Consider the following 24229-nt stretch of genomic DNA (forward strand, 5'->3'; position numbering starts at 1 on the left):
CTGAAAATGCTTATATCAGGAAGAGAGGCATGTGATAATGTAAATTTTGGGGAGAGACTGTTTTGTCCAGAACCCTGTAAACGGGGTGCTGTCCAACGATCGGGGAATTTCACTATGATTGGGCCAAGGTTTCCTCGCAATTCGGTCGTGCTGATTTTGGCTGCAGTATTCTATTAACACTTTACTGTTCAACCAAAGTCTGCAGCATGTAGAGTCTTTTTCCCGCAGCATCACCACACCAGCAACACAGATTAACCAATAAATCAATGTAATTGAAATATCATTTGTACAGCTTTGTTTCAGCTCTGCTGTATGTTGGCTAAACCTCTTAGAGTAAAACATAGACTGATTATATTAGTGACACAGTTGGTGGAAGTACTGCTGTCTTGAGAGTTTTAATCATTTTTCATCTCAGTGGACAATTACAGTTAGAAAGGGGTCACCCTTCGACCACTTTTAAATCTTATTGAAGAGTGTCAGTTTACTAGATATCCAAGTTATTACACTGAGATAATAATTCATGTCCATTTATCCTCTGAGTAACTGAATTAATTCCCATGTACATATTCACTCTATGAACTCAAATTTGATCTAGAGACTATGATAGCTGTTTCTTTCTTCACTGGAAAATGTTTAATCTATTGCTGACTAGTATCAGTGTTTCAAATGTAACATTATGACATTTCTGGTGTATCTTATCTTTTGCAAGTCAGAGTTTATTGAGAGGCAGTCATCCCTGATACTGACCAAATGTATGTAAGCTTTTGAATCAAATAAATTTACAAAATAACATCTATGAAAAATGTTTTTGCCAAGTTTTCTGGCAATTGGGTAATTCTAACTAACCAAAAACAAGATAGGTTTGGTCTGATTCAATTCCAGACAGAGAAAAAATGTGTAGTGTCTTTTCATTCAGCATATGTAAATATCTATTTTTAACTGTAACAATGGCGATATACTAGCCAAAGCATAACCGAAAAGATGAAATTGTAAAAAAAAAAAATCAAGTTTATTGTTAAAGCCTTTTTCTAGTGATTTCTGCATTCTTGCTGGGCTGTCTCGGTCTAAGCCTTCTTCCTGATTTCCTGTTTCCAGCGCTCAGATGCTCAGACGCGAGGCGAGGGGGAATCCTTCTGATACCGTCTGCTGCTTTTCTCTCCTCTTTGTTAAGCAACTCCTCTCCAGCTCTTCCATTTTCATATTTCCATGCGTGGCCGCCCTGACATTTAGTACAGTGAAATTGACTGTTTTCAGGGACTCTCCGGGGAGCTCTGTATTACTTTGTCCTGTCAGAAAGCGGTGTTATGAAAGGAAGGTGATGTCAGTTCCACCGGGTTGTTTATTGAATTTACGGCGCCATTATTTTACCACTCAGCATGATTGTATTCATATTATACCCCATCCCGCCAAGGTCGCCCTCACACAGATCGCTCGGCGACCTTGCAATTGGAGGCCCTTAGGGGAACCGGGTTTAACCAGAGAGACAGGGACCCTTCAGCTTTTTGCACTGATGGACAGTCGAATAAAGCTCTGAGCTCAATGAGTCACCAATCAGCCGGTGTCAAAGCCGGAGGAGAGCATTAGTGGCAGCTGCTGCAGCCATTCTGACAAGGTGAAAACAGCCACTTCAAAGTGTCAATTCGACAAAGACTGACTGACTTATGCCTTCATGCGATGGCCCTCGCTGAGGTCACACGGCCGGGAAATTGCAGCATTGATCTTCGACAAGGATGGCATGTTGTTGTTGTCTGCCCACCAGTCACAGCAGATAGGAAGAGGTCGCTCTAGGGTGAGACTGATCCATCCTCACCATTCTAAGACAAGCATTTTAAGGAGTAAATAAGTTTGAGCAATTGGATCACTAACTCCTAATGCTGAATCAAAAAAAAAAAAAATGCTCTGCTGTATGTTAGGAAAATTAATAGACAATTTGATTTATTGAAAGAAATTCCCCCACACTGGAGCATGAAGTTAAAATTGATTTATAGTGTTCCAAACTGTAACAATTTATTACTTGGAAATTTTATTTTATTTTAAAATTATATTTTTTTAACAAAAACATGAAGTGTCTTCATATCTGAGCAAACTCAACTTACAAAAATACACTTCACATATATTTAATGGCATGTAAGCAAAAAAAAAAAAAAATCGTAGAAATCATGTAGATGCATTTTTAACAAATTTATATGTACGCACACATATATTTAGCACTTCACAATGACTTGCACAACATTTTATTTGCTCCTAGATCATGCTTTCTCTTGCACAAAGTCTTAAGAAAAACTGCAAAATGTAATCAGTCTCTAATATAATGCAAAGGCATCTTTGGTTTAGGTTTTGTTTTAGTTATTTGTTAATGTTGCTAAATTGTCTTGTTAATCCTGTAAATATAATAGGCTTCAGTAAACGAGGAAAATCCCCAGTGTGTGCAACCATCCTTGGCAATAATGTGCACAGATTTTGGTTCAGTTTCACATTTACTGATGATACACTTACAGCAGGGTCAACATTGCAGTGCAATTTGTTTTGGATGTCAAATTACAAAATCAACAAACCAACTCGACAACTACAGCCTAAGTGTGGGAAGACAAATCTGTGCAGCCATTTTAAAAGCAAACACATTCTCTCTCTCGGTTCCAGAATGTCTTACAGAAGGACATAATAAAAATGACTCAAATTATTTCTGGTTATCCATAAGAGTACAAGAATACACAACAAATTCTGGACCCATTTATTCAAAAAAGAGGAAGGCAAAATGAAAAATCTAAGTGCAATACAATAAGTCTATTCCATGATCCAACAATTGGCTGAATCACCTTTAGCAGCAATAACCTGGATAGAAGTTATTAACCCTGTAGCCATCACTCCCATTGTTGTGGGGATATTTCCCCCCTCCTCTGTACAACATCCGTTTAGTTTATTGAAGTTTGCACACATTTATTTATTTATTTATTTATTTTTTATAGTTCTTTTAAGGTACAACAAGAGCTTTTCAGGCAGGTTGAGATGTGAGATTTGAGCTTTGACTGGGTCACTGCAAAACTGTTTGCTGGTGAGCATGTGATCAGTGTTTGCTTGAAGACCCATTTTGGGCAAAGCTTCAGCTGTTGAACAAAGCTGGAAAGAAATGTGAAACTCAGTGATAAAACCTAAGTCGTTCTGAGCCCAAATCATAAGGCTTCTTCCTCTATGATTAACAGTACAAAGTAAGTCCTTTATTTTGTTTTATGAATGTAACAATGAATATGAGTTAATTAATCTCGCAAATAGGCAACAGAGAAGAAAGTAAAAAAAAAGAAAAGAACAATATAGGACAAGATATATTGTTTCTTTTCTATTCCTTTAGGTGTTTAGCATCGGTGACTGATGACCTTGTGCTTGCTGATAAACATTCAAATGAACTGTGCAAAAAGAGAGCAACATTAAGACATTTTTTTTTCATGCTTATGGAAAGTTTTTAACTTTATCCCAGAGTTTCTGGTCCACACATATAAAAAGAAACCTACTTATCCAATTAAAGGTGAGATTTTCACAGTGAAAAATGTGTGTCTCCACCTGGACTCCAGTTATATATGTTACCATATCGGCAGAAAAACAGCTTCCACCTAACAGCAATGATAAAACACTCCCTTCTGTCTCTTCTGCCAAACTGCTGTTATAAATTACTCCTCTGCAGTGTTTTGGACCACACAAACACACACAGGCCATGTTCTTCCAGACAAATCAGCACAGACACATTATCAAATGGCACCTATAGGCTGCAGTTATTTAAAGGTTGTCATGTAATTACTGTCCTCGTCTGCAGCCCTCAACGTTCACTGGCTGCATTCAGGGTCAGCAGGAGAAAGCGGCTCCCGATTTTAACGGGAGCTCTCAGTCCACTTTCCTGCAGAAGCTAATGGGTTTTATGGAAGAGACCTCAGTGCAGTGGCCAGGTACCTTCGAACAATTCTCCATCTAATGCACTCATCTGCTGCAAAATGGTAACATGCAATTATGGATGCCAAAGTGGCACCTCTATCCACATCCATTTGTGCTTCCCATCACGTCGAGGCTAACATCTATGTTGTGTAATTAGTCTAATTAGCATTTCTCCTTGGCAGGTTGTGCCGTGTTGCGTTCAAAGTCGAGCTGACGGGCTCAGTAATGACAGCAGCGACAGATTTATCCCCCTGATGTTTCATCAATCACACCAAGGTTTTCGAATAAAACAGACGTCCTTCCAGTTTAAACTCAGAGGAATGTGGAGCTTGCCTGGCAAGCATTTCCATTTTACCCTTTTGTTATGGAAACACAATTCATCATATACAATGACGCTGAAGGAGCTCTTTCGGCAAAACAACACAAGACACTTTGGAAAATAAAAATATCATCCACCACATTGATTCAGCAAACTCTTCTTACATTGTATTCTTAATATAGATAGAGTTAGCAATGCTCAACTGAGTGCTGCAGGTATGTCTCTGCCCTTACTTGGTTGAATCATGTTTCTGGCTTGAAATCCTGGAGGGGCAGATTAGTCAACAGGAGATTTTGATTACAGCAATCATGGGGGACTATAATACAACTAGAGTTGAAGAAAGCCGATTCTGAATGTCTGAGATTTTGCAGATGATCTGTGTGAAAGTGTCATTCTAATCTTCCAGAGAACTTCATACCATTATAGAAGTCAAAATGTTTAAATCAGCAAGTATTGCATACAGATTTTCTTTTTCACCTGAAGGAAACCTCAACCTTGTCTACAGTCATGCTTGACTCTTTGAAAACCTTGTAACCTCTTTTGTTAGTGAACTGAGCCCTACAGCCTTTTTTTTTTTTCTTTTCCAGAAAATACGATTCTAACAGTCGGTATAAATTAGCCACTTAGAGGGGAATTTAAATGTATAGTTGAAACAAAGTGTTAATGATTTGTAGAATAATCTTTTCTTCCTAATTTCCCTGTAGGGGTGGCAAACATTAGCTTCTCAGCATAAGTTAACTCCTTTGGTTCCATGTTAATATTTCAAAACAGGGCAGAAAATTGACTTTCTAATGTGAGCTCTAACATTTCCAGCAGTATGACTGAATGTTTCATCATTAGAAAGATAAAGCCTCCTCAGTCTGCATTATATAAACTACCACTCGGTACACCTCAGGTGTGTGCTTAATGCAGCTCTCCTCCAACCCTCCCAATACCATCGTTAAAACGCCATTACCCATAGTAAAAAGAGGAGTCACTCTTAATTTCTGAAAGCTCACATGTATGTCATACTTCTCTGAAGCCCAGGCCTTGAGGAGGAAAGCTAACAATTTTTTTTTTAAAGGAAAAATTTGCATGAGGAACTGCAAAGTGAATCTAAACAAACATCGGATGTTTGGACTATTTTAAAGTGAGAGTTTGAAGCAATGACGCAAACATGGCCCACTCCAGCTGCTTGATCAAAACATTAATGAAATTCAAGGGGATTATAAAGCTTATGTCCTCACAATGCTGAGAAAACAGACTTGGTTTGAGGCTCCTCCCCTTCTTTCTAAGCTCATCTCCTGCACATAAAACCTTGATGTGTTGCAGAGAAACCTGACATGAAGCTTCATCCCAGGGACGGCGGCAGCACCACACAGCAGAAGAAAAAGTTTAAACAGAATGTTCTCACTTCCTTTCTTTTCTACAGAGGAGATGAAATATAAATAATGCTTCAGTTGCTCGAAATCCACTCAGAAAACATGACTTCCTGTATCACTGGGCATGACAGACATGACAGGCAAAGTGGTTAAGCTGACACTCAGGCATCCGCTCTGTCATGTCCAGGGTAGCAGGAGGTCAGGCGTCCCGACAGCCGTCGTACGCCACTAGCTGCTGAGCCTGACGAGTCACCTTCCATCCACCGAGCCGAACTACAGACCTCCTGCTGCCACTGCTGCTCTTTCACCCCAGTGCAGGCAGCAGACGTCGCTACAGAGATCTGGAGACAGACGTTGTCAGGGCGGAAGAAAAGGGGTTGAGTGGAGGTCGACACATGAAGGGAGACAGAGTCAATTAAAACTAATAGGAAACAAACGTGCGCTAGGGGTCAGCCAGTGTGAGCATGTTCAGGTCTTTCTCTTTTTTTAGGACCAATTAGCGTCTCGGACCAACAGACATTTTGTCACTTTCTGTTTGAGGGCTATAATGTTTTAAGTTCAGGGTCAGGTTTATGTTAAATATACATTTTCTTAACCTCTAAATGACCTTTTTGGCCTTTAAAACCATAACATATTTTCACTACCCAAGTATGTCCGTTATTTTCAGTGTTGGCTTCCAACTCTACATTTGAAAAAGGGAAGTTTTGTCTCAAACAGATCTCTAAAGGAGTGTTTTTTGTTTTTTTTAATCTGTAGAAAGTGAACAAAACCAGGAACACAGGAACCGATTCCCTCCTTCACGTCTCCCTATACTGGATACCAATAATAGGTATAAAATGTAAACACACTGTAAAGCCAAAAATACTTCTGTTGCATCATATCTAAGACCCAGCTTAACAAGTTCTCCTCCACAGGAGTTCTCTCTCAGAGTGCATGGTCACTAATGGTGAAGAAGTAGCTACAAATCATCATCAGAAGACACAAACTAAATGTCCACGTCTAATTAAAATTGGACACATTTATTTATTGTAATATACCCACACTTGATTATGCCATTATATTGTAGTAAACCGTTATTGAACTTAAAGTCCACTTTTATTTGTTCATATTAAAAGCCTCTTTCCAATAATTGTTATTTTATTATCAAAGAAATTTTCCATCCATTCTCACTGCCAGTAGTTCAATTCCTTGGCAAAACCATATGGAAGCAACTAATCGTACAGTGTTTAGCAAAGATGGGCAGCAAAAAGTCAAACTAAGCCTCAGAATCAGGAAGAAAGTTGATTTAAGGGAGCATCAGCGTGGCATGATTGTTGGCGCTTGAAGTGCTGGTCTGGTCAGCGATCACCCTTTCATTTAAAAATGCCATTTGTTACATATTGACAATTCACAACAATGTCCTCTAAAAGCACTTTAATAAATAATTTAAAAAATCTTTTAAAATAATAAATCTATTGTCAGTGTAGTCCAATCGTATAGACCAGATCATGTAGACCGTAATAGGTTCAACACACCTGAATTAAATGATGGTTCATTAGCAGGTCTCTGTAAACATAGCTGTTTACAGGCTTGTTCTAGCCAATGAGCTGACTTCTCAGAACGTACTTCCTTGTTGCCTATTTTTATTTGCCATTTGCCCGTAGTATTCCAAGATACTTATAGCTCTCCTCAACATTAGCTGTGTTCTCTTCTCTCTGAGTGGATTACCTTCCCTCTCTTTGTTCCCATTCAGTCATATTTCTCCAGCCTGAACTGGAGAAATATGACTGAATGTCTCTGCTGTAGATTGCGGTGGTGTGGATCAGTGAGGTGAATTCTCAGTCACTCTGAGCATACAGCTTGATGTCATCCATGACAGTGGCTCCATTCTTGTTTGTGATTTGGCTGATGAGTTCAGTCCCATGCAGAACAACAATGGTGACGGAAGCTCTCCTTGGTATAGTTCACGTTTCATGGAGACTTGCGCAATTGGGTTGAAGAGTGCTGTTAGCTTTCTACAGCTTTAGGCATTCCTGGATCCACGTGTGTGGCATTGAGTCATAGGATTTCTTACAATCAATCCAGGCAGTACACTGGTATGGTTTTCTGGCTTTGCAGTCTCATGTAACTGTTCTGTCAAACAGTATCTGGTGCTTGGCTCATCTAGTATTTTTTTTAATGATGCCTTTCTGTGCCATGTATTGATCCACGGACTCATTTATGTCAGCTGCTATGATGTCAGAGAGGAGTGTCCATGTCGTGGAGAGACAGGTTATTGGCTGACAGATGGTTAGGATTGTTCCCTTTTGGTATTCCTTCATTCTCAGGACTGTTCGGCCCTCTGTCAGTCCTTCGGGGTGGGTCCCATTCTTCAACTTATGCTGCTATAGCCACTCATAGAGAGAAGTCAACTTCTTGAGTAAGTAGGCAAAGATTATGTCCGGGCCTGAATCTATCCAATTCTTCATACCTGAGACTCCTTCACTGGACTTTGCTCAAGAAAATTAGTGTGGTCTCCACTCAGGTCTATTAGCCTCTGTGCGTCAAGACTATGTGATGCTTGTTTTTCCTATATACCTTTCCAGCATTGCTTAGTCTCTGGCTTTGTTGGGTTGGCTCGTGTTTATTGCCCTGTCACTGGGAGTACACTTTAGCTGATTCAGTGGTGAACAGCCTGCGCGTAATCCTCTATTTGTCCTAGAACTTGCAGAACAAATGCTGACTTTAAACATTGGCTGCGCAAAACATAGTCGGTCAGCAGACAGGCTAACCGTACGCTGAATGCAAAACAGGTTTCTAAAACTTAATGTCACCAAACCACTGTAATATCTATTTAAGGAAAAAATAAAATCTACAATTTCCAACTTCTATATATGTTGTTTAGTTAATATATTGCACAGTGTATAGTTTAGTTAATATATTGCATAGTTTAAACATCCGAATTGATCCTTTTTGCAGTGAAATGTGTTTTATACTGCATGGCATTTACAATTTCTTTGTCGACTTGATTAGCTTCTATTCATTTTGAAGGGGGCCCTGTTTGGCCTTCACACAGTAGTTATGAGAAAGAACAGAAGTAGGGGCTAGACAGCCAGCCGCCATCCCCTTACAATGCGCTTTGCAATGAAAACACCTGTGTGATAATGATGGAGGTGCGCCTGAGTGGCACGCTGGTCAAGAGGAAGCAGGGCTTATCATGGTTACCACAGCAACCGGAGGAAGAGAACATCAAGCAAACCCAAATGTCTCCCTTTGGCAGGACTTGTCAGGAAACAATCAGGAGCTATTTATCATTTGATGAAATAAACAGGAGCATTGTATCTTGGCACACAATAGGCAGAAATGTTTCACTATTGACTCACCAAGATGTAGTAATTGAGAGTTTATCAATATACAACGTTTTTCAAACGTCTTTGTCCTACATGTGGGTAAGAAGTTGTTTAGGCTTTAAAGTAATGCAAGGTGGGGGGGAAAGCCGCTAACCCTGGGTTCTCTCAGCTTTCATTTGTAGATTAAACACTAACAACCAAAAATAAACCTATCAAGTTATTTTAACCACTCACGTTATCATTGAGTATCAGGAACTGTTTAATATGCACATAGCTGCTTATTATGCAGCAAAAATCCACCAATCATCTAGAATTCAGAATTGGCAGATTTTTTTTTTTAACTTGATCAACTCTGATTGGTGACCAAATACTGAAAATCCCATTCATTACGACGTTAAATAACCCTGAATAAAAAAAGACTGTTGTATGCATTGGCAATACATAATACTGCCTGTCCAGTGAAAGAAAAGCTCGCAATGGTCACTGCAATAATTTAAACTGACAAAAGTAATAAATAAAAAAAAAAGACGAATAGTTAACTAATCGAAAAGGACTTGACAAAAATGATGGTACCTGTAGCGTGATATATTAATATTTTGGCCCACTCCTTATGGGCAAACTGCACCTCATCAACCTCAGTTGTTGAGGTTTGTATGGTGCCTTCAACAAGCAGGATCATCTCCTTCATATTTTTCTTTTAGCTATTCTTGGGTTGTAGATGTGTGTTTTGAGTCATTATACTGTTGCGAGACCTATTCTGGAACTAGGCACCACATTTCTAAATCGATAGGCTAACAAAAACCCAATCTGTCTGCAAACCTTCCTAGCTATACCTGTTGACAGTCAATGCAGTGTATTGCAAAGTAATGTAAATGAACATCCTAACACACCCAGGTTACTCATCAAATAAGGAGATAATTCTTCAGAAATTTTGAGAGCAGTTTTCCCTCTGATCTTGTTTGCATTGACGTGCCAACATTCAAATGGCCAAATCTTTTCCACGTTTTAATTTCTGTTTGATCTCATTAGGAAGCTTTGAATTCACACTTTCAGAATATGTAAAAGCATCAAAACACCCCCGGGGAGGCTTGTTCTTGTTTTTGTTGTGGCCATTCACATTTCACAAGCCATGCATGCTGGCAGGTTGAAATGTTAGGGGCCATAGGTCCAGCATTTTCTCATGAAGGAACAAAATATGTATATATTCATTGGTGCAATTAAAATGTTCTTGTAAACCTGGAACCCTATAGTGTTGCGAGAACAAATGTCAAAAAGTGCCGTTATATTTAGTCTGAGGCATGTGAGAGCAAATCCTTCATCAATGAAAAGTGGAGGGGGGGGAGGAGGAGGGAATCAAGACATCAGCATGTAAATTAAGTGCACATCAGGCTTTGAGGTGGCAGGACTGGAGCAGGTGATGCCATTAAGCAGCAATCTGGAAGTGATTATCCGTAAGACAATCAGACTGTCAGACCACTGGCAGTTCATGCTCAGAGCATTGAATATCAAAAGCAACCTGACCTGCTCTCTAAAGCCTGCCGTCAGCGGCGCCTTTTCTGATCATTGCCACCATTGGATCGTTGCTTCCTGACAGGCTCTGATCTGGGAGCTGACTGTGACTCAGTCTGTCATCTTAAAGAATAAAGAGGAAAGGGAGGAGGGAGCATAACTCTCAGTTCTCTAATGGGTCGAGAAGACTGCTCACCTTTTGAGCTTAACACAACCTGAGAGCAATGACTACATTTCTCGTTCTTGCTTCCTTTTTTATGCTCCTTTTTTTCCCCCTCACTGTTTGACTAACCTTCGAACTGATAATGGCTTTGCCCATTGAGCATTCATTTCTCGTTCTGTAACTTTCATCTGGAATGCAAATATCCTTAGTCACATCTTTTTGACCCAACCCCTTCTTTCATTTCTTCCCTCTTCTATTTTCTTTTTCCCAAAAGAACCATAGGAGAGGATTAGCAGACATGCGTGACTGATGGGGAGAAGCTACACCATCAGAATAACTCAGAACTCAAAGATCTCTACTTTTCTCTGTCTCGTCTCCTAATTTCCATGTGCATTAAAGTGCAGGAAAATTCCAAGGGGATGCTTGATCTTCCTAAAGTGTCAACCTCTTTCTCGTCTTATGAAACAGAAATAAATGGCTGGCTTCAGTCAAAGACAGCTCTGTTGGGGTGAATCTAATCAGGTGTATGTTTCTGCAGATGAATGTGATGCCACATCACCCACTGTGCAAGCTAAAGTCTTTGTTACTGTCACCACTCTGCTTATTTACTAGTTTGTCGACATGCGAAAATGAAACATTTATAAGATAACACCTGTGCTGTAAAGGTAGAATATTGTTTGATGGAGAGACTTTTCACACTTCTTTGACCTGGCTTCAACAGAAACATCACTTTACCCGCTGGTTCCCAGATAAGACCTTTAACCTCCTGGGGCAGGGAACACCAACCTTTCAGAATAAGATGGAGAGCATTTTTTGGAAGAATTATGTTGAAGTTTCACCTCCCGGACCAGCTAACCTTGTGATGTGATCAGCCGAAAACACTGGATACAAAAACGAAAAAAAAAAAAATATATATATATATATATGAACTTATTCATATAGTTGGATGAGAGTCAGAAAGTACAGGCAATTACTTATTCACAACTGCAAAATTAGCCTAGGGGTCTCAATTATTATCCCTCCATTACAAAGTTTGTTGATGATTTTAAATGATTGGCACCCTCACGACCCAGAATCCTTCACACTAGAACCATTTGCAGTTTCTTGGCCATTCTTAGGTGATCTGAGGTTTCATGGTAATTGCCTCTGAATGACGCATATAAAGGCCTAAAAATATATATATCTGATAGGTCGGCTGGACCAGGGCCTCACAGCCATATGATCTGCTGAGTCAGCAGAGTTACTTCCAAACAGCTCTGATGACCGCTCTAGAGACGTGCTCGACCCCATTACAACACCCAACCAGATCATTTCTCTTGCACTTTCAAAATTAAGTGATTCAACTACTGATCAGTCGATGAAAGAAAAGGTTATTTATGTGGGACAGCACAGAATTAAAATGATATGCCCTGACTGGAACATAACACCCTAAAACAGACATTCAGTCTGCTTGCTTCCATGGTACGCCTGAATCCCTCCACTGAGGGAGGATAAAGGATTACTTTATTCTCTTCTAACCTGCATAGTAACTTAAGAACATAGAAATCTGTATTTTGCACAACACTACCGGTAAAACTGGCTGTGCTACTCTTTTACTGCACATGCAATTCAGGTCCTTAATAACTGAAAACTTTCTGTTTTTCTTTACATCTCAAGTTTATTTGTTTTATTGGAACTGCTTATTAGGAACTGTGGTTCAAACTGAAGTTCCAGCATCATTTCCTTCTCCAGTGAAGATCAATGATTCACCAACAGTCCATAGTTTCTACTTATCCACTCGAATGTTATTTTCACTCTTCAGCTCCAAAAAGAAGCATATATTTCACAAGCCATGCATGCTGGCAGGTTGAAATGTTAGGGGCCATAGGTCTTTTTGGAAGAAAAATAAATAAATAAATAAATAAATAAATAAATAAATAAATAAATAAAAATAATAATAATAATATATATATATATATATATACTTTGAATCCATTTTCATTGTTTTCTATTTCCTACTTTTAAAGCCTGTTGATTCAGTTGTCCCCTTATATTTTCACATCTTTGGAGTGCCTTTAAAATCTATATTTTATATCCAGAGTGTATCATTCTGAATCTGAAAGAAACAGACATAACGTTTTCTAATGCTCCCTGTTGTATAAAAAGAAAATAAAATCTTGTGAGCTGGCAGCACTCCTTCTGGTGCCATGTTTTCAACCAACAACTCAGTATCATTAAAACGTTTTCTTTTAATTCTTGCAAACATTGTAATGCTTCTTACACCAATTCCAATTTGTATTTACCCTCTGTCAAACTTTCCAACAACTCTACTCCTTCTGAAAGCAAAATCACCACAGTATTTAAAGGTAGAAGTAGATTGTTTAGGGTGTTAATTCACAAAGCAGTTTGTATTTTATTTTAAAAAGTGACAAATTTAGCTTTTATCTGGCCAGAGTTCCAGATTTCTTCTTATAACTAATAATTGTCTTGGCAACAGGTTCCCTCACTTGAACTGTGGATCTCCGTAGGTCCTTCAAAGTTACCATGGTCCTCTTGGCCGCTGTCCAGTTACTGCTCTTAGTGCAGCCTGTCAGCCGATGCCCACATCTTGATGTGCTTGCAGGTCTTTTCATTTTGGGTGATGGATCTAACCTGCTCTGTTCAGTGCTTTGAACAGAACACAATTTAATCAATCAAAGTGTCAGATATCGTTCCGTAACTTAATCCCGCTTTAAAGTTTTCCTTAATTTTATCCCCGAGCTGTTAGGGATGTTCCTTTATCTTAATTATTTTGTTTGTTCAATGTTTTCTAATAAATCACCCTCTATGCTTTTATTTTTTTGTTTGTTTTTTTAGATTTATTGTGGTGATATCAAAATAAAGCGGGGTGAGAAGATGTGCACCCCATGTTTTATGAATGTTTATTTTTGAAGGACTTGCTTTCGAAACTTCAACATGTCCTCAGGTTACAGACATTAAGTGAACTTGTCCTTTTACAGATTTATGCCTATATAGCAAAGGATTTGAGGATTGCCACTCTAACACGTGTGCAGTGTGAAAATGAGTCTGAGGTTTTGAAGAAGATGAGTTTTACTGACCTTTGCCTCTTATTTTGGACTTTACCATCACTTCAGGCCTTCATATATTTTTTTCTTTATGAGGCTGACTTCCCTTTTACCGGGTTTAGTCCGACTTGTGTTAAAAAAATGCCACCTGTCTCATGAAAAACGCACCGTCTCTGATACTCTGCCAACTCTAAGTGGATCAAATGGTCTCCGTCCGGGTTCTGGCGACTGAGACGCTGACGATGACTTCACCCCTGGAGAAATCACTGGCTGGAAGCGCCCCCCTGTAATTACTGGCTGCTCTGCTGGGTGCTGATTGATGCCTCTTGATGAAGTAGTTCAGTGATTGAAGAGTAACGATGCTCCGGGAAAAATCTATAAGAGGCATTTAACCGCTGCTGGAAAGGAGCACAGCGATTGGCCATCCTCCATTCTGCTGGTTAATCAGACGGCAGTTTGGCCCCATCGCACAGCAGGGAAACGATCATTCTGGCTCATCAATCACACTGATCAATCACCTGACAACAGTGCAAACAGCCAAGATCGGAACTCCCCACCTGCTGTGATTTCACTCATCTTTCTCTCCGATGCTCTCTGATGACCTGAATTTATTCACCTCCACTAACACCTGAGAGCTCCTGCTTTTATACGCTCATATTTCCTAAGTGCTGCACAGGTAGGCAGAGTTTTACAAAGAAGAGGTTATTGCTGCTTTTAGATGAGAAGGGTGTCAAAAAACTTAGTAATTATTTTAAAGTCGTCTTCCCGCTGTAGGTCAACCGGTTCACACGGTCCTACATAGCATGAAAGAAAACTGTTGATGAGCTTGCCGTCCCATTTATGTGCTGCACGGCCAGAGTGCTGTGGGTGTGCAGCATTTAAATGTCGCGGCCATGTGGTGTATGCGTGACACTGCTCTTTTCATCACGAGTGGAAAGCAAGTTACACAAAACCCAAAGACACACAGGCATCACATTAAACAAATGGTAGAAAATATGTTAATTCAGCATTAAAAGAATATTATCAGCTCAATAGATGAAAATATAATTACTTATGAAATTATAAAACGGCTGGTGCTTCAGTCCAAGGTTGACAGTGGGAGTGCTGTCTCATTTCTCCGTCACGCTTCTCGCCACCCCGCCGTCGCTTTCCTGCCAAATTTCCCCCGATCCCAAATGAGCGGCCACACGCTCAACAACAATGATGACCTGGCAGAAGTCAAACACAATACAGTCGCTTAAAACATGGAATTGTCCCATATTTTACATTTGATATGCATTTTGTGTTGCAGTTATTGATGTGCAATGCTCTTTATTCATTATTATTAAGAGTCAGTGCAAATCTGTCTAACCTCTTATCTTCAACCAATCTTCCACCAAAAAACAACGATAATTAACAAACCTTGAGGTGTAAAACTTAAATATTCTTTGATTGTGTATGTAGGAGTAACATACAAGCCACAAAGGGCCCAGGAATTTTATACATGTACATGTTAATTGTCTATTAAACCTCATATTATGAGTCAGAGAGAAGAAAAAAAAAACATATATATATATATATATATATATATATATATATATATATATATATATATACACACAGAGCTTTCATGTTTTGCTAAATTCCTCTTCAGTGTAAAGAAACTGAAGAGTTTCTTTACACTGCTGCCAATAATGCCAAAGTCATCACTGAACAGTGCTTCTGTATTTTTTTGCATGTCTAACTTCTCACACCGCAGCTGATCAGTTCATGGCCTCACTTTTCACTCTTCTTCTACCCCTTACTATTTCTCTTCTCAAAGAATATGTTTTTCTTCAGCGTATCACAAATCTTGTTATTCTGGCAGCAGGTTCCCCCCTTTCTGAAGACTAAACGCGGTTCTCATCTGTTTAATTCACACAAAAATTCAGGTTAGTGCAACATGTCCACATTGGACTGAAATTCCTTCAGAAATGACTACACAAATCATTCAAGACCAATTATGCAAAACAAATTACAACTCATAAAATGCAATTAGCAAGCAAAATGAACAATTTCCACTGTGTGACATAAACAATCCACATAGAACTCCCTCACCTGCTCAGTTCCTGATGCGACAAGTGTAAATTTAAACTCAACAAGGAATGCTCAAAAAGGAGGTACAATCACAGTGCTGCCACAACATGTTTATTTGAAAGAGAACAGATGCATTTGGCATTGTTCAGGATATGTTTTGGGACAAGTTACAACAATAAAATTAGAGATTTATTCATAACATTTATTAACTAGATTAATCAAAAGAATCTTAGTGTTGATTAATCGTAACTGAAGATGGTGGGAGCAATAACATGTAAGAAACAATTACTAGACCAGTTGGATATTAAAAACACATGCACACAGACAGATTTGAGTGCAGCGTTTCTTTTTTGGTTTTTTCTTTTTTTTTTTTTTTTTACCAGAATGATTACATTCAGAGTAGTTAAAAGTTAAAGTTCTATTTATAATATATTCCAGTCCTGTGTTACAAGTCAAACAGAAATGAATGATACCAGTAATAGTATAGACATTAATAGTATAGACATCTACAATTACTGAGACATCAAGCACATAACGAAAGATATGAAAACAAAATCTCAAAACCAGTTAAGGAATCTAATAAATGACTGGTCCAAAGATTAATATGCAGGCCATATGTCTAGTATATACATAGTTAAGGTAGAAAGTAGATAAAAACTGGTTGTTAAAGTCTATTTAGATCTTGCCTACATCCTTCTCTCTGGGCTGTTTGCGTATTTGTCCTGTGCATGCAGACATTTTCTCAGAATACTGCAATTTCTTGTAACGCCTGAGATTTGGTATCTTCTTAAGTGACTATTGGAATGAGAGTGTAAGTTGTGCACTGCTGCATTTCCTGTGTATTTTATATTGCAATAAGAAAAAAAATCTACTGTTTGATTTTATTTGATAGTTAGATTATTTGCTCACAAGAGGGCGCTGTAGTGGCAGAAGCCATGGGTGTGGTCACCTGTCCTGCTTATGTTTGCCTCAGTATGATTACATTTTACTCACTTAAACCAAGATAGGTGTGAGTTTATTTGCTTGATTGTACATTTTTCTCCAACAAGATTGTCTGCATAAACATTTGTTGTAATCCTATAGGATTGTGTGCAGAAAGACGCAACTTTTCCAGTTACATCTTAACTTCAGTATTTGAATTTGTTGAGTGAAGCAAGGATTAACATTTCATTTATGCTACTTTTTTATTATTATTTCAGGTTATCAATGTATCACTCACCAAGCAGCCAGAGAACACGAAAAGACAAAGTGAGTGGAGTTGTCCAGCATCCTCTGTAGGAAGCCATGCCTACTTGTCTACTGTGTCTCTGTGTTGGCCTTGTGATTGAATAGAGACGTCCTCGTGAAGTATTATGACTCACATCTAATCAGACTCAAACCTTTAGAAGAAAAAAAAAAAAAACAAAGGTCAACAGCTGCGTGTGGTCAAATGTGGCAATTTCATGCTATACGTGGGACAGCAGTGGAAAATTTTAGAAAACCTGAATATTTAAAATCCTTCAATTATTTAAAGTTTTATGATGTTGCTCCCTTAAGTTTTAAACACTGCATAATTTCATAAAGGTGTTCTACCATTTGTGATATTCCAGGAGAAGAAGTCATGCACCAATTATTTTTTTCATTAAGTTGTCATATATTAAAGGTTTGCTTATGAGCTCATTGTGTCAGGCTTTTTTTTTATAACACTGGTTATCCCTTTGGCACACTTCTGAAAGAAAAGTTAATTGCTCAACATCTGCACTGTTTTATGGTTGTCATTGGCCAAAGGAAACAGGGAATATTAAAACGTGCTTTAATATTTGCTTTAATATAGCTTTAATATAGCTTGTTGGCCCCAAAATCTGTTTTGGGGCCAACAAGCTAAACTTTGGCAGATTTTTTTATTTTTTTTTATTTTCCCAGTCACTACTTGTTTTATAAATTCTGAAATGTAACCGTTTCCCATTTGTACATTTTCATTTTCTGACATGCCTGATGTCGATCTCACCCGCAATAATTTTTAGTTAGTTTTAGGGGTCCCAGAAAGTTCCCAGAATAGATTGAATAAAATAATATATTGTATTGGATAATCTCTGCAGTGGATGTTGGGTTTTGCCCCAGAGTCTCTTGACAGTGGGATGTGACCGGAAAACTTTGAAATGAGTTCTGTCTGTGTCATTTCATCTGACCAGAGAGCCTTTTGACCAGATGCCCACCCACATCAGCTGATTCCTATCGATATGAAGGGGAAGCTCCTCTAACTCCCAGCGTTCCCCAGAATGAGCGAACCCCTCGCCTTAGTTTCACCCAGTGACTTCGCCCTGCTGCTACAGAAGAAACACATCTCAGCCTCTTCTTCCCAGAAACTCTTCATCAACTCAGAAAACTTAGATTGTTCAAAAATGTCACTTCGCAATAATTTGATGGGTGTCCAAATGGGTACCCATTTTTATGTCTTTTATACATACATGTGCTTGTTTTGGAGATTGGGGAAACTGGAGACACAGATGGTGAGATGGGAAATTGAAGCCACACTGCATCTGGAATCGGTTCTCTATCTGCTGAACCGGTTCCCCGACAGGAGAGAGCGACCCACCAGCACCATGCCACGCCTGTTCAGTTACAGGCGTTGCTCTGTTTTACAAACTGCCTAAGTTTATAAAACATCTATTCTTGCTATTTAAGTAATGTTATCGAATTCAAAGATCAGAGTCCGTTGTGTCAGCATCTCAACAATACATTTACTCTAAGTGGACATGTATAAACTACATGAAATTTTAATCTTATTAAAAAGTAGGAACAAAACACTACATTGGTGTACAGTGTTTGCTGGTATAGACCCTGGTATAGAATGACTTTGAACTTTTTAAACATAAGTCAGCTCAAAAGGTGTCAGTTTTGGGTTAGGGGGAAACTTGCTTCCTTTTCATCATCCCAGACTTTATTGCTGTGGTGTTTCACAGCTTCCACAGGACGCTCCCTCCTGTGCTGAGCATCACCATGGCTTCCCGTCTCCTCTCAGCCTCGGCTTCTATAATCAACGTGGCAGCTTGGTTTCCGCCTCTTCTCCTCCCTCAGCTCCCACCTCATATCATCTCCTCTCCTTTTCTTAATCAGACACAAGCCTGCCATGACAGGTAAGCATTTGCTCCAGATTTAGGCTGTAATATTTTGGCAGTAATGTGAATCATTACAGAAGTGAATATAGAAAAAATGGAGTTAATTATCAACTCTGAGGTGCTCTGAGACGTTTTAAGGACACGTCGATGGATTTTCTACGCTTTCTGTCTTCCTTTTCTTCTCCACCGCCGTTATCCACTTCTTTACACTTTGTCCTTGCGTTTACAGTCTGAATGCACCGATTTTACTGGAACCGTTTTAAGAGGAACCATCTGGATTGACGCATGTCATTTTATTATAATTAAATATTGACGATGGGCTTTTGCAGTACTGTAGAACCCCTTGACCTTTTCAACAGCTTTGAGGAACACGCCATCAATTACAGCTGCAGCACATATCGTTCCTGATCTTTGATAAAAACATTCACACCAAGCAATAGCTGCAAGCCCGTTTCAATTCAGATTGGATTAAAACGGCAACACTGTTGCCTTGCAGCAAAAAGGTCCTGCATTTGAATCCTGACGTCTTTCTGCATTGAGTTTGCATATTCTCCTTGTGCATATGTGTGTTCTTCCTAGGTACTCTGGCTTCCTCCCTCAAACCAAAACCATGACTGCCATTATATATAGAGGATGACAGGACCAATTACAGGTGATGGCTTATTTACTTTTCTGAATTTTGGGCCAGTGTGAAGCTAAAAGACATTTCTGGACCAAGCAGTATGTTGCAGATGTGCCACTAAAATATATCCACAGGTGTGCCTCCAATTGACACAAATGCATCAGATAAACTATCATTAGTTTGTTGAAGGAAACTCAAATGGTTTGACCCAAGTCACCCAGTTTGAACGACAAGTATCCCTGATTCTGACTAAATGTATGTAAGCTACTGACTTTGACAAAAGTTACAAAAAATCTTTTGAAAATGTGATCATTTCTGCAGTTTTGACCTAAAGCAACGGAGGTTTGGTCTGATTTAATTTCAGACAGTGAGAAAAAGATGTCTATGTGACTTAATATTCAGTGTATATATATATATATTTCTGGTTTCAAATGTGTATTTTTAACAATGGCCAGTTTAAAAATGTTAAACAAATCAGCAGAAAATGCTTCATTGAGATTTTCCAATATGCTGAAACTGGCAAAACCACAAGCTAATGTGAATTTCAGTCTCAAGAAAATGCAGGAAACCTACATAATGATGTGAGGTAAGAACAAAGAACTCAACTAAATGCAGAAAAGTTTTCTCAGAAGGATCAGTCAGTCAAGTTTGAATATATTTTTCCTCTACAATACCTCCACAGTTAATCTGTGGCACTATGTGCAGATCCAAAATCTGGATTTCTTCCTCTAAAGGTGTTTGAGTGTATTTTATTCAAGCAGAATTTAAAGCCTGACAGATGCAATAGACGGCAGCAAAGTCATTTTTACATATCACAGAAACAAAATTGTGTCTCAAGCTGACTGAATACTTGTCCTGCCAATGGCTCCAACTCAGATAGACTTAGAATCTAAAATGTAGATGTATTTCATTCTGAGCAGGATGCGAGTTGTAACTCAGTGTTGTGTGTGTGGCAGCAGAGCAAACACATCAGGAGGTAAAGAAGGGCCGCGCTGCCTCGCTGCTGCAGCAGGATCATTTCGTCGTGCATTTACATGCAAATTCACCCTTCTGCTGCCTCTCTGCTGCCACAATGGAGCTCCGCAAATCATTGTCTCATCACAGAGAGATGGATTTCATCCCCGGGCCTCATAGATGTGGGAGAAAAAGAGGCTGAATTCATATGACGAGTTCTCTGCGGCTGCCACGAGCCAGACACCTCGTGCTCCATCATGGTGGAAGGTAAACAGCCGGGCCCTTTCTGCCGTCGCAATTTGCAATTTGTGCAAATGTCAGAGAAAAAAGGACAGATTTAAGGAATTAACAGCAAAAGAGGTAGGGAAAGATGAAGTTTTAGCAAAAGAAATGGACTCAAGAAACAAGCTGCTGCTGACTACGAAGAAACAAAAGTAATGTTAAGCTCAAAGTTAAATGCAGGAGTTGTTTAATTGTAATATATTGAGGGATTTATTTTGTTAGCAAAAAGTAAGCAAAGGCTGCAAAACTTATAATAATTATCCCAACAATTATTGGGACTGTGATACATTTGATGCCAACTTGTTATTTTCTGTGCTACTATTATCTTATAATTCAAGTGATTTGGGTTCCAGTCCTTGCGGGTCTCTGTCCTGCAACATTTAGATATGCTTCAACACAGCGAAGTCAAACAAAACAAAACAATTAAACAAACAAACAAACAAAAACAACAAACAAACAAACAAAAAAAAACAGAACTTCCAAGTGTAAAGTTCTCACCATGTGGATAAAGCAAGTATAGTTTTATAGAGCAATGAATAGTTTTGAGGAAATAATTCTGTTCCTCCTCCAAAATATTAAACTCCATTGAGGCTACATTGAAGAATGTCTTGGTATGAAACATATATATATATATATATATATATATATATATATATATATATATATATATATATATATATATATATATATATAAATAAAAATGTCTGGTCTTGTGGGATCCTTTCCAAAAAGCAATCTTCCAGGACTGCCAGAGATGGTAAGATATCGTTTTTCCAGTGGATGAACTATCGGCATGTCAACCATTTCACCAGCCTTCACTTCTGCCAGGTTTTCTGCTACCTATTTTGTTCTTTACCCAGTATATCCTTCAATCACTTCCTGAGTCTCCCTGCGTTGTTTGTCGTAGTACAGATCACTGAAAGCTTCTTGGCTTAACGGTGAAACACAACAAAAAAAAAGAAGGAAAAAAAAAGCAATGACACAACCTAGAATCAGTCTCTGAATTTGCATACAAGAAGGGACTTCCTTTAACATCAAGAGCTGTTCATATCCATTCAAGAATTAACTTACAAATTTAGATGTCACTTTTTCCGATTAGACATCGACAAATGTCAAATTTGAAACACTTCGAACTTACAGCATTTCTGTTGTGACAGTCTGTCTGTCTGTTAAGTTAGTGTTTTTGCCGTAGCTAAAGAAGCTATTTGTTGTCTTTCATTCACTAAGCAGTAACTGAACAGCTGCGTTAAAAAGGATTTAAGGATCTCAGTTATTGTCTTTCTTCACTGAAGTTACTTGATCACAATTTTAACTTCTGATGGACGTGTAAACTTCTAAGTAGAGTGTGTTGCATTGCCTTTGTACAATTTTAATATATAGTGTTTAATCAACCACTAATTCTTCTGGTGGTTAAACCTGTGCGTTGTGTAGAGACGTATATCACTGGCAAACTGTCCGAATCAGAACTCCATAAGAAAACCTTGAGCACATTTATTATCACACCTTGAAATTGACAGTTGGCACAGAAAAACAAAACTAACCACCTAAGTTTCTGTTGTTCTGTTTTTGGCAATTCCTGCAAGGGATTATGGGTGCTTTTCACTGTCAGAGGCCTCCTCCAATCTTTGGTGACTTCAATGTTATCTTCCTCTACTCCTGTGGGGCTTTGTTATGGCACAGATGGGAGGGACTTCAGCGAGAAGCTGAAGCTCACATTTTCTTTTTTCTTTTTTTTTTTGTTCAGTTTGAAATTCCATTCACAGCACAAACGTCTCCTTATTAGTCCGAGTGACTGAAGAACATCAAATCAGCACATTTCAATAGACTCACGCTATCTGCAGAATTGGATTTTTGTTTGGTGAATCTCCAAAAGCGAAGAGGGTGACAGTTTGACCCGACATTCAGCTCACAGAGTCACAGGAATCAGATGGGATTTGTTTCTGTTTGGACCACTAACTGATAACTCTCTTAATTAATCTGCTTTCTTTCTGTCTCTCTCTGATTTCTTTGTTTCTGTCCTGCTGAACCTTGAAGGTCTATTTGCCCTTCAGTTTTGTCCACTTCATTAAAGTTGTATTGAAACGTTTTTGAAAAGACTCAAATTTTAGATCATTTAAGCTTTTAAATAACGCAAATTATATTTAAAATAAAACTCCGATGGCAAAAAAATAAAAATAAAATAAAATAATACAAAAGCTAAATACTGGCTAAAGACAGCATCTGGGTGGCTGAGAATAGAAAAAGTCAATGTTATGTATCTTCGTAAATTTGCTTTCATGTCTTTGATGGACCTACATAAAAAGAAAGGCTTTAGATTAATTGTTTTAATATTATTTGTTTTGCAAGGCAGTAAGTCTTCCTTATGGAGAATAACCAAGGATCAGCACTTAGCATGGCGAGGACCAGAATAGCAAGAAGCAGGGAAAAACAACAGCAGCTGATTTACTGAGAGCTGGTCAGGTAAAATGGACGTAGGTGAGGGAGGTGTAAGAGAAAGCAGGTAGCAACAAGACTCTCTGGGGACAGACAGCAGGACAAGATACCAAACAGGACAGACACAAAGAGCACAGCAAAACCCTGCAATTCAGCTGGACCAAACAAACACATTGACAAAGCAGGGCAACAATATTAAAAGCCAGAAAAAGAATCTTTAAAAAAAAGGTTATGCCTTTTTGGCGGTTTTTCCTTACAAACAACACATTGCGGATTTCTTCACAAATGACAGTGATTCTATTTTTATCTTTTGATTCTATTTTTGTACATTTCCAGCTGTCATTTTCATTTTCCTATCATTCTATCCTTCTTTTTCTAACAGCCACACACGAGCCCAACGTTCCCTTTGCGACCCGCCACGACCCGACTTTAATGCATTTGTTCAAAGCATCTCAGTGGGACCCGCTTGGTCTCTGCGGTTTCAACAGAGGCAGTAAAGAACGAGGAGGGGGAGGTGAAGATGAAGGGTGCGAAGAAAGAAGACAGCCATCAGTCAGTGTTGGGAGGTGAGGAAGGGGAGACAGGAGAATGTAGGAGGTGATGCTGGAGGGAAGTGATAAAAAAAAGAAAAGGTAAGGTCCAAATAAGGATCTGAGAGGCTTTCAGAATGAGCACAGAAACAAAAAAACAGAACAAAGGTAAAAAAAATATATATATATATATATAGAAATAACTACACAGGAAAAGTTAACATATGTAAAGAAAGGCAAAACAGATAAAACATGGGGATGAAATGTGGGTGACTTGAGCCCAAAACCCAGGAAATTATAAAAGGAGGTAAAAGATTCCTACAACATGAATGCAGACAGCTCTAAATCACGCAGCTGCTTTATCGATTGACTTTGATTTTCACATCAGCAGGAGGGGTAACAGGAAGCAGGAGTCCAGTTTGAGGTGCAGCGGTGGCGATGTTAGCCAGATCTCTGTACGGTGATCTGAACAAAATCAGTCGGAAAACGTCAATATCGACCCGTCTGGCTAACTTCAGGTATGATGAGCTTAAATGTAACAAATTAATTTCCTTGTTCATAACAAATGGTTCTATTGTATGAAACCACGGCAGAGGAAAGTGAGATTTCCTTTTACTCTCCAATGCCTTT

General features: G+C 38.8%; 1 long non-coding RNA gene across 1 annotated transcript in view; it reads left to right on the forward strand.

Annotated features, from left to right (window-relative positions):
- Nucleotides 1-343: 343 nt before the first annotated feature.
- LOC107836018 (uncharacterized) overlaps nt 344-24229 on the forward strand; it is a 577303-nt gene continuing 553417 nt past the window's right edge. Inside the window, exon 1 of the long non-coding RNA XR_001661869.1 lies at nt 344-375. This is a non-coding gene — a long non-coding RNA (uncharacterized LOC107836018). The remainder of the gene's footprint in view (nt 376-24229) is intronic.

The sequence above is a fragment of the Poecilia formosa genome, unplaced genomic scaffold (assembly GCF_000485575.1).
Source record: "Poecilia formosa unplaced genomic scaffold, Poecilia_formosa-5.1.2 Scaffold35, whole genome shotgun sequence".
NCBI classification, from domain to species: domain Eukaryota; kingdom Metazoa; phylum Chordata; class Actinopteri; order Cyprinodontiformes; family Poeciliidae; genus Poecilia; species Poecilia formosa.